General features: G+C 43.5%; 1 protein-coding gene across 1 annotated transcript in view; it reads right to left on the minus strand.

The window, feature by feature from the left end:
- The window catches only part of atp5pd (ATP synthase peripheral stalk subunit d), a 414,254-nt gene that overhangs the window by 169,733 nt on the left and 233,267 nt on the right, over window positions 1-11,254 (minus strand). The gene's annotated exons all lie outside the window — the stretch shown is intronic.

Genomic DNA, 11,254 nt, shown 5'->3' on the forward strand with positions numbered 1-11,254 from the left:
TGGTGCTGCCTCATGCACCATGATGATCTCGTCAGCATTATCCACTTCGCTGCCGACATTCACCTTGACCTCTAAAATCACTTGGCCTAACACTGGCAACACTCCCCTTTCTCGATCTCTCTGTCTCTTGTCGACAAACTCTCTGTAGACATCTTCAGTGAACTCAGCACAGTTACGTAGAAAACACCTTGACCCACGTTGTCTCCTGAGAAAGGATTCTTCCATTGTCTCAATTCCCCTGTCTCTATTGCATCAGCTTCCAGGATGAGGCCTTCCATTCCAGAATATCCAAGATGTCTTCCTTCAAAAAAAAACATGGCTTCCCCTCTACTGCCATTAGTTCAGCCCTCACCTGCATCTCTTCCATTTCCTGCATATCTGCTCTGCCCAAGAAGTAACAAGGATAAGATTCCCCTCCTCACCTACCACCTCACCAGGCACCGAATCCAACACATTCTCCACACTTTCCACCACCAACAACATGATCCCACCACCAGGCATATGTTCCCTTTCCATTTCTGTAGGGATCGCCCCTCTGCGTCTCCTCCACGTCACCTTCACCCACTCATCCTTTCCCACTAATCATTCGCCCCCTTGGTACCTATGCCTGTGACGACAAGAAATGTTACACACTCCTACGCCCTTTACTCACCACTATTCAGGGCCACAAATAGCCCTTCCAAGTGAAACACACTTAACTTGTGAATCTGTTGGGGGTCAATTACTGCCTCCTGATGTGGCCTCCTCTACAATGGAGAAACTGGGTGCAGTCTGGGAGATGGTAAAATTGATAACCTTTGGTCTGTCTGCTGCAACAGCAAAGGCGATCCGGTGGCCAACTACTTCAATTCCACACCCCATTCCCACACCGACATGTCTGTCCATTGTCTCGTGCACTGCCAAACTGAGGCCACCTCTAAATTGGAGGGACACCATCTTATTTTCAGTATTGGCAGTCTCAAACCAGATGGTATCAACATCGATTCTCCCAAGCTTTTTAAAATCCCTCCCCTGACTCCCTCTTTTCCTATCCCTCTGTCTCCTTTCCTCCAGGTCCCCACCACATTTTCTTCGAATGGACAAGCTACCTTTCTTTGCCCTCTGCCCTCTTTCCCTATCAACTTTTTTTCTCTTCTACCTGTGACAGAGTATTCAGAGGTGGTTTGGGATGATTGTTAGAGCAAGTTGCACACAAACATTTTAAAACACAGAATTTTTTCAGGACTTCTGCAGAGTGCTATTTTGCAAAAGGCAACAAAGTAGCAACATACAGGAGCAGTGTGCCTGGGAGAGCATGTGATCTTTGCAGGCAGAGGCAGAACAGCTTTGCTCTCAGAGAGGGAGGGAGTGAGAGAGAGGAGAGACAGAAACTTTGGTTCCAGAGGGACAAGCTAGCAAATTTGGAAGACTGCCTGGTCAAAGGAGAAGACTGGCTGTCTGAAAGGAACTCTGGTGACCTGAAAGAAAGAGGATCATCTGGAGAACCCTGAAGGGAACAAGGTTTTGTCAGCAAGACTGATTAAAAAGGAATCAGGCGCGGATGTCCTGGAAGAAAAGGAATCTCTGAAAACCAACAAGAACCCTCCTGAGTGGTAACCATTTGTCTGTTAAGCACCAAAGCCTGGTGAACTATATTAATGCTAACTTCTGTGCACAGTACAAGAATTGCCTGCAACCAGTGACATTGGACTAAAAACCAAAGAACTTATATACACATTGCACACATGTGCGCTTAGAATTAGAGGGGGATTAAGTAGGTGAAGTAAGTTGAAGTTTGATTCTGTTTTCATGTGCAAAGATCATTAAAAGCAACTTTTATTTAAGTAACCCTTTGTCGCGGTACATATCTATTGCTGCTGGGCTTTGGGGTTCTCTGGACTCTGTAACATACCCTCCAACTGTATCCACCTATGTATGACATCTTACTTGTTAGTCTGTGCTCCTCTCTCTGCTCTTTCCTCTGTCCTCTCCTCCTCTGCGCCTGCCTGTTTTTGCTGATACCTGACAAAGGGCCCAGGCCTGAAACATTGCTAACCCTTTACTTCCCATGATGCTCCGCTACCTGCTGAGTGTCTCCAGCACGTTTGTGTTGCAATGTACCCACCTGTGCCATTTCTTCTGTAGGCTCGTTCCATATACTCACCAACCTGTGTTTGGAAAATGTATTTCTCTCTCCATCTGATGAACTCTGAGAGCATAAGAAATAGAGCAGGAGTTGGCCATCTGGCCCGTCGAACCATTCAATGAGATCATGACTCACCTCCACCTATCAGCCTTTAATTTATTGTCTTTGTAATAAAACAGTGTCATATTACATGGAATTGCTTTTGCCTGCTGTAAGGTGGACAGATTTGCCATCGGCAGAAATTGCCTGAAGTGCCTCTTACAGTCAGAGAGAGAGAAATGAAAGAAAGTTCCCCAGAGTCACTGAATGTCTGTAGATTTGCCTCCGTTTCCCCATATCCCTTAATTCTCCTACTTTATAAAAAAATCTCTCTGACCTTGTCTTAAATAGATTTACTGAGATCGCCTCCACTGCTTCAATGGGCAGCGAATTCCACAGATTCACCACCCTCTGGGAAAGGTATCCCTCCTGTCCTAAATCTACTATCCTGAAACTTTTGGCAATGTCCTCTAGTTCTGGGCTCCCCCACCAATGGGAACAACTTACCTATTTCTATCTTATCTGTGCCTTTCATAATTATATACGTTTCTATGAGATCCCTCTCATTCTTCTAAATTCCAGCAAGTACAGTCCCAGATGACTCAATCTCTCCTCAGAGGCCAATCCCTTCATCCCTGGAATTAACCTGGTGAACCTCCACTGCACTGTCTCCAAAGCCAGTACATACTTTCTCAAGTAAGGAGACCAGAACTGCATGCAATACTCCAAATGTAGTACCTTGTACTATTGAGGCATAACCTTCCTGCTCTTAAATTCCATCCCTCCAGCAATGAAGGCCAACATTTCATTTGCCTTCTTGATAACCTGCTCAACCTGCAAACCAACCTTTTGTGATTCATGCACAAGTACCCCCAAGTCCTTCTGCCTGGCAGCACGCTGCAATTGCTTATCATTTAAATAATAATCTAATCTTCCAAAGTGGATAAGCCCACATTTACCAACATTGTACTCCATCTGCCAGACCCTTTTCCCCTCATTTAATCTCTCTATATCTCTCAAAGTGGATCTCCTCACATTTACCAACATTGTACTCCATCTGCCAGACCTTTGCCCCTCATTTAATCTCTCTATATCTCTCAAAGTGGATCACCTCACATTTACCAACATTGTACTCCATCTGCCAGACCTTTGCCCCTCATTTAATCTCTCTATATCTCTCAAAGTGGATCACCTCACATTTACCAACATTGTACTCCATCTGCCAGACCTTTGCCCCTCATTTAATCTCTCTATATCTCTCAAAGTGGATCACCTCACATTTACCAACATTGTACTCCATCTGCCAGACCTTTGCCCCTCATTTAATCTCTCTATATCTCTCAAAGTGGATCACCTCACATTTACCAACATTGTACTCCATCTGCCAGACCTTTCCCCCTCACTTAATCTCTCTATATCTCTCAAAGTGGATCACCTCACATTTACCAACATTGTACTCCATCTGCCAGACCTTTGCCCCCTCACTTAATCTCTCTATCTCTCTGCAGACTCTGTATTCTCTGTACATTTTTGCCTTTCCACTCAATTTATTGTCATCAGCAAATGTAGATACACTACGCTCCGTACCCTCTTCCAGATCGTTAATCTATATTGTGAACAGTTACAGCATCCCTCTCACCTCCAATTGCCAACCAAAACACCATCCCTGTACCCCAACTCTGCTTTCTGTTGGTTAACCAATCATCTATCCATGCCAACATATCACCTCCAACTCCATACAATCTTATCTCTGTTCAAGTCTTTTATGCAGCACCTTATTGAACTCCTGGAAATCCAGATAAACAGCGTCCACCTGCTCCCCTCTATCTACCACACTTGTTATAACCTCAAACAACTCCAGTAAGTTTGTCAAACAGGACCTACCTTTGCTGAATCTGTGCCTCATCTGCCTGATGGGTCCATTTCACTCCAGATGCCTCAATATTTCTTCTTTAATGACAGCTTTGAGCATTTTCCCAACTACAGATGTTAAACTAACTGGCCGGTAGTTCCCTGCCTTTTGCCTTCATCCTTTTCTGAATAGTGGTGTGACATTTGCCATCTTCCAATCCACTGGGACCAGTCCAGAGATGTTTGGTAAATTGTCACTATAACTTCTGCCATTTCTTTCAGGAGCCTGGAATTCATTCCATCAGGACCAGGGTCTGGTCTATCTTTAACCCTCATGTTTTTTTGAGTACCTCCCATCCTACCCAAAACATCTGTCTTTGACATGTTCACTGTGAAGACTAACACAAAATAGTCATTCAAAGCCTCAGCCATTTCCTCATTCCCCAATATCAATTCCCTCTTCTCAATCTCCAAGGGACCAACCTTCACTTTAGCCACCTTTTTACGCTTTAAATAATTATAAAATATGTGTACTGTCTGTTTTTATATTTTGTGCTAATATTTTATAGTCTACCTTTCCTCTCTTTATTGATCGCTTCATGGTTCTTTGTTCCTTCTTAAAGTTTTCCCAATCTTCCAGTTTCCCACTGCAACTTTGAACTCATGAGCTTTTGGTCTGACGCCTTCCTTTATTTCTTGTTATCCAAGGCTGGCTGCCCCCACCCTTACTGTCCTTGCTTTTAACTGGAATATACTTTCGTGGAGCACCATGAAAATGTTCTTTGTAAGTTTTTCCACTGTTCTTCAACTGTCCCTCCTTACAGCCTGTTCCTAGTCTACCCTAGTCATCTCTTCCCTCATCCCCTTGTACATTCCCTGATTTAAGCAGGACACACTGGTTTTAGACCAAACTATTGTACCTTTCATTTGTATGAGAACCTCAGTCATATTGTGATCACTCTTTCCACGAGGATCCCTAACTACATGATCGTTAATTTTACCCATCTCATGGCACAGGACCAGATCCAAGATAGCATGTAAAATTGAAGATTCAGTAACATGGTGTTGAAGAAAGCCATCGCGTATGCATTCTATGAAGTCCTCCTCAAGGTTGCCTCGACCAATCTGATTCATCTAGTCTATGTGCATGTTAAAGTTCCCCATGATACTTGCTGTTCCATCCTTACCTGCCTTTGATATTTCTTGGCTTATTGCCTGTGCCATTGTGATGCTATTAGACAATTCCCACCAGTGATTTTTTCCCCCTTACTATTCCTAATCTCTACCCAAATGACACAACATTTTTCTCGTTAGATCTTACATCATCTCTCACTATTGCCCTGATCTCATCCTAAACCAGGAGCACTACCCTTACCTTCCTGCCTGTCCTTCCTTATTACCTGCTATTCTTGGATATTTAATTCCAAATTTGCTGAACTCTCCACAACAAGAACATCCCTCAGGTCAGGAGACCAAATCTGCATGCACGGTGCTCAAGGTGAGATTGACCCTGTGTAACTGCAACACAACACACATGCTCTTGTTCTCAAATCCTCTTGCTATGGTGAGCAGAATAAGGCCTATCTATTCTCTCTCTACATCAGCACACGAATCACGTTAATTTTGTACGCTGACCTCTTACGTTGGACCCTAATGCAAGCTTCTCAATCTCATCCTCCGGTTCTCCCTTATTCACCAGTTACATTCTCAAAAACTCCCACGGGTTTGTCAAGCAAGACCACCCTTGCTTGGTCTGATCCAAGTGCAATGCTGTTACGTCTTCCAATGGAGCCCCAGCATTTCCCCCCCACCTCCCCCCACCGCTGACATCAGGACAACATTATTGCTCTGGCTTCTCCTTTAACTATTGCGGTCACATTAGATGCTTCCAAACCTTTGGAGCTCCACCAAAATCTAATGTTGGTAAATATCTGTCAATGCTTTCACTGTTTCATGAGCTGAAGTATTGTGGGATGTAATCTTTGGGCACTGGGGATTTATCAGTCTTTAATTCCTTCAGTTTCCCAGGCTGCTTCCCTGCTGATATTGTGTCATTTCATTCCTAACTCTCACTCAATGGTATTCCCCAAGATTCCTGGGAGGGCTATCTGAATCCTCCTTTGTGAAGATAGAACTTAATTGGTCTGCCATTTTTTTGTTTGCCATTCTAACTTAATTTAGTTTATTGTCACATGGACTGAGCCACTCTCCACAGCCATTTTGGATTTTACCACATGGTAAAAGCAAAGTACCAACATTAATCATGATTAATTCCCCATTCCTCACTCAGACCAGCGTTTGTCTGCACTGAGCTTTTCACTTTATTTTCTCTGCCAGCTTACTGTCGATCTCTTTCACCTGCCTTGTTTTGTTGAATCCCAGTTCTCAAATTTGCTCCTTTTGCTGCCCACTTTGGGTCTCACCTCCCTAGATAGTCGTTCTTTCAAAATCCACAGTTGAACAGCCATTCTGGTTTTATTAGCACCAGACCGAAATAGCGATGGAATTCATCCACATGCCCTTGACATGCTTGCCATTGGCAATCCTTAACTGCTGCCAAAGCTATGGATGCCTATCAGTGTATTTTTTTTTATAGTTTCCATCATCTAAATTCAGAACCCGAGTCTCAAAATGAGCTCCCTTGCTCTCCAACCCATGTAGTCATCATCTCCCCGAGGGGCCCTGCACAGTTCTCTTTGCCTTGGGTGGTGTGCCCACTAATTGGTTGCTCAGCCAAGTTTTGATAAGGTCCCATGTGGTCTGCAAGGTCACACCACATGGGAAGCATGTTGGGCCGGCCAAATGGATACTAGTTCAGCATGGTGGAAGGAGACAGAGGGTGAGGGTGGAGAGGTATTTTTTCAGCCTAGAGGTCTGTGACCATTGGTGCGCCGTAGAGAGTGGGGCTGGGTCCACCGTTGCTTATCATCAATATTAATGTTTTAAAGTTAACTATTTGTCACAAACTACAGTGAGAAGGGTTTGGATGAGACTAGTTTGTAGATACCCAAATTGGTGGTGGAATAGAAAGTGAAGGTTACTTTGTACTACATCTGGATCTCAACAACCTGGGTAAATGGTCCAAAATGGAATTTAAGTCGGTTAAGTGTGAAGTCTTGCATTTTGTAAATAAACAAGGCAGGGCGTACATAGTGAATGATAGGGCCAAAGTCACACAGCGTGGAAACAGGCCCTTCAGACAAACGTGCCCACACCGACCAAACTGTCCCACCCACACTGGTCCCACCGACCTGCGTTTGGCCCATATCCCTCTAAGTGTATCCTCTTCTCCATGTATCTGTCCAATTTTTTTTCGTAAACATTTTCTTAAATAGTACTTGCCTCAACCACCTCTTCTGACAGCCTATTCCATACACCCACCACCCACTGTGTAAAAAAAATAACCTTTCAAGTTCTTGTTAAATCTCTCCCCCCACCTTAAACCTATGTTACCAATTTTCCCTAATCTGGGCAAAAGACTTTGCATTAACCTGATCGATTCTTCTCACAATTTTGCACATACTCTCGAAGTGTTGTAGCTCAGAGAGACCCAGGGTACGAGCATGCTCGCCTTCTTTGGCCGGGGCACTGAGTACAAGAGCAGGGATAACATGTTACGACAGTTTTCGTCATTGGTGAGACCACACCTGGAGTATTGTGCAAAGTTCTGGTTGCTCAGTTGTAAGTTGGGAACGGTGCAGAAAAGATTTACGTGCATTACCAGGACTAAAGCGAGGGGTTAGGTTATGAGATAGGCTGGGACTTTTTCGCAGGAGACTCTACAAATGGTTATTAAGATAACTAGTCACAGCCTTTCCACATTGGTTGTGGGTCACATACAGAAAAATATAAGGAGTTACGTGCCAAACAATATTAAGCCCTGAAGTTTTCAGTTTTTAGACCAGAAATATACCCTTCTGAACAGTTTAACTGATGACATTGGAGTCATTTTATTGATGTGCTTGTGCCAAACCACATCACTCCATTATCAAACCGGCGTTTGTAGTTGCGGGCCCCCGCAGGATCAGGATTTCCCAGTGGCCAGGGATGGGGGGGGGAGGGGGTGGTGAATTCAAAGGACTCTTGGGAGGTACACAACTTCAGAGGTCGGGTGACTGTGATAGCACACCAACTGTAATTATTTAAACTCCTGCGACGATTCCATTAAACAGTTCTGTTGCTTCAGCTCTCAGACAACTTCTGTTGTGCTTTGTTCACTGCACCACTTGCCTCATGCTCACGTATTACAGTCAGATATTCTGTATCTGCTGCTCTTAAATTTCATTCAAATTAATACAATAAAACTCTTAAAAACTCTCATACAAAAAGCTGTACAAAATAAAAATCTAGGTGCAAAATAAGAACAGGAGAAAAGAATCAAGAAAGGGACAAGGCCGTCTCCAACATTCCTCCACAACTCTGAGTACAGCTCATGGTCCAAGTGTCCACCTTAATGCTTACAATGCAATGTGTAAATCTGTAGATAAGGCTATTAAAGTTAATAGATTCCTTGCAAATAAAACAAGCACACTTCCCCTTGACTTCTGTGAAAAATTATTCATTTTCCCACTGTGTCTAAAATTTTTGGCACTCCCTTGCTATTTTCCATGGCTGCTACAAGCCATGGTTCTGCGGAGCCTATAGCACAGGAGAGGTTATAGCTGTATGCAGGTTAGCTCAGAAAGAGCACGCTGTTCCCAGAAAGAACTCCAGTTGAGTGTAGTTAACACTGGACTCACAGCCCTGCTTTTCTTCCCAAACTGAGGGGCCTGGCCCAAGGCCCCTCAACGCTGATTGGTGCATTTGCGATCCGCTTTCCTTGATAGGCTCCTTTGGCTGTGGCCAATTGGAGGACAGCAATGCGGGCCTCGTGCAGCCTGCTTTAGTCCTTGATTTTGTGAGGCAGTCTGAGGGGCTGCAATACCACCATGTTTAATCAACTGAGGTTAACTATTTTTTAACTGAGGTAAACATTTTCATCGTTGAGTAACATTGCATCAGTCAGTCTAGTAGTTGTTTGTCAGTTGCACAGTTTGTTTACTTTTGTTATCTGTTCCGTTACGAACTAACAAACCCTTTAATTATTTTTGGGACTAGCTAGTGGAGTTGTTCAAGTGAACTGGCGTGGACTTGGCCTGTTTCCACGCCGTAAACAGTTATATGGTTAAAGGGTCTTTGTTAGCATGAACGGTGCAGCAACGAAAAATTCACAGGCAATGGTAAATTCAAAATAATAGTTTTTCTTAAACTATCAATAACATAACATTTCTTACTTATCTCTAAACTTATCTCTTAATTTAACCCTACTATGTATGTGTGTGTAATTAAAGTCCCATTCTGAAAAGTCAATTTTTAAAAGTTCAGCATCGTTTTAGTCTTGCTTGAAGGTCTTAAATTCTCAGTTCAGAAATAATTATAAAGCACTTTTAAACATCATATCTTCAGTGGCAGGAGGGTTAATCTAATTCCAACAGCCAATGACCCAAAGCCAAGTACAGGCAGGCTGGAGAGTGGAGTCCAGGTAATTTACATGTAGCCAACAGCAAGGTGTTCACTAATGGGTGGGGCGGAACCAAACCTTAATTGGCAGCTGGTGTGTCCTCCGACTAGGTAGGTGGGGGGCAGTGCTGCTGCAACCCTTCCCAATACACTATTAACATGGATCCATAACAGTTTACAGTTCTTTTATTTGTTTACATGTTCACGCTGTGTAGTTTATTTTTTGCACTATCAATTAGTGGTAATTCTGCTGCGCCCACAGGTAAAAGGAATCTCGGGATTGTATGTGATGTACTCTGACAATAAATCTGTTTAAAATGGCGACATCTAGTGTTGAAACTAAGAAATGCAATGTCCACACAGTGCAACTTATTGTTAAAGACTACATTGTAACAGGCCATATTCCATTTTATTTTTAAAATTCACCCTAGGCCATTTAAAAATTGGCAACAGGGCACAGTTAGACCAGGGACTGTAGTTTGGTCACCCTGCCATAGAACATTACAGTACAGACCATCATGTTTTGGCTACCTATGTACACCTACAATCCAATCCTTCCCTAACACCCAATTCCCTCTATTTTTCTTCCATCGATGTGCCTACCCAAGGGCCATTTGAGTGTCCCTATTGTACCAGCATCCCCAGCAATGCATTCCAAGGACCCACCACTCCCTGAGTAAAACCTCTGAAGTCATGAAGCGCTCCACAGTTCAGTCTACCGGACTGAAAAACCCCTTTACAACACCTGTCACCGAGCACAGAAACAGGCCCTTTGGCCCATCTAGTCCATGTCAAACTATTACTCTGCCAGGTACCCAGACCTGTACCCAGGCCATATCCCTCCCATCCATATTCCTATCCAAATTGTTCTTAAATGTCAAAATCAAGGCCGCATTCATTACTTCAGCTGACAGCTCATTCCACACTCCCACCACTCTCTGAATGAAGATGTTCCCTTTAAACATTTCACCATTCACCCTTAACTTACGTCCTCGAGTTCTTATCTCACCAACCTCAATGGAAAAACACCTTGCTTTCATTTATCCCATCCATACCCCTCATAATTTTGTTCACCTCAATCAGATCTCCCCTAATTCTTCGACAATCCAGTCTTAACTTTCCCTGTAACTCAGCTCCTCAAGTTCCAGCAACATGCTTGTAAATCAGTGGTTCTCAACCTTTTTCTTTCCACTCACATCCCACTTTAAGTAGTCCCGATGCCAGAGGAGTCATGTGATGGAGAAGTGGCCGCTAGGGTAAAGCCAGCCCTCTTCAGAAAAGAAGAAAAAAAAGTTAAGACAAAATTCAATAAATAAAAAATATTAAAAAAAGATAAAGTTGTAGAGAAAAGAAAGAAAATGGCATCTAAGAAGGAAAAAGTAAAAACGGGGAAAAAAAGACGCTGGAAAAGAAGGGAGAAGGCCTTACCTGCACAAAGAAACAGGGAGCCGTGATGGAGAAGAGTGCCCAATCTCTGAGGTTGGTGATGGCCCCATGTAATTGCGACTCCCCCGATTGCTAGACTGCAAAAATGACTCTCTGAGCCAAATAAAAGTGCGCAACTGTACAATCTAAGGTGAAGGAAAACACCGACGGGATGGGGGCTCAGCCGAGGAGTGGGCAACCATTAAGGTATTTATCAGATTTTACCAGACAAGGGAAAAACCAGACTGGACTAAGATAGAACTAGATAAAATAGGGGAGAAGGTACCGGAACATATACTTTATAAGTGGGATGAA

Source organism: Narcine bancroftii, chromosome 3, assembly GCF_036971445.1.
Source record: "Narcine bancroftii isolate sNarBan1 chromosome 3, sNarBan1.hap1, whole genome shotgun sequence".
Classification (NCBI taxonomy): Eukaryota; Metazoa; Chordata; class Chondrichthyes; order Torpediniformes; family Narcinidae; genus Narcine; species Narcine bancroftii.